The sequence below is a fragment of the Chaetura pelagica genome, unplaced genomic scaffold (assembly GCF_000747805.2).
Source record: "Chaetura pelagica isolate M959 unplaced genomic scaffold, ChaPel_1.0 scaffold1407, whole genome shotgun sequence".
Lineage (NCBI taxonomy): Eukaryota > Metazoa > Chordata > Aves > Apodiformes > Apodidae > Chaetura > Chaetura pelagica.
Genome location: NW_009953954.1, coordinates 59,919 through 60,715, shown reverse-complemented (window position 1 = coordinate 60,715; position 797 = coordinate 59,919).

The window sequence follows — 797 nt, the reverse complement described above, 5'->3', positions numbered from 1 at the left end:
GCTCGGGTTCTCCCCTGCCACCCCTTCACTGGGACAGCATCTCTGCCTGGCTGCTGCAGCTCCTCTTCTGCCTCAGCCTCGAGCTGAGCCCAGGCAAGCTCAGCACAGACAGCTCCGAGCACCCTCCGAGCGGGCAGGGCTGGCCCGGCTCCAGCGCTCTTTGTTATCTAAAGGGAACTCAACCATTTCTGCACCGTGTTTACCCACAGTTGCGAAGGGTGGAGGAAAGACAAACACCAGCCTTTTGTTCACTAGCCTCCCCTTCCCGTCAGCCTCGTCCTCCTCTCCTGGGCTCCATCTGCTCTTTCCACCCCCCACGGGACCCATGATCCTGCAGTGAAGACCCCGCAGCCTGAAAGCATCCACGGGGCAGCAGCCAGTGGGGAACAGCCGCTGGTCCCTGCCCGTGCCACCACCCTGCTCTGCGCACCCGTGTCCCCAGACCACCCGCGTGGTGCCGGGGACGATTGTCCCGGTTGGAGCCTCCTGCCCCCCGCAGTGCCCGGGGCCCGCAGCGATGTTCCGCGGATCGTCCTGACGATCTGTCCCCTTGTCGCCAATGCCACCTGGGCCGCATCCTGCACCAGCGCTATCCCCTCCGGGTGCCACATGCGGCTCTGCCCCCCACACTTCTCCCGCCGCGATGCTGAACCACTTGATGCTCTCAGCGAGCTCTCGAGCTCTGAGCGCTGTGGAGACCTGTCGGCTTTGTTCAGCGCTTTGATGCGCTCAAGAGCTCGGGGGGGCAACCGGCTCCGTCCCTCCGGCCTCGGCCCCTGATGGCGCTCATGGCGGGG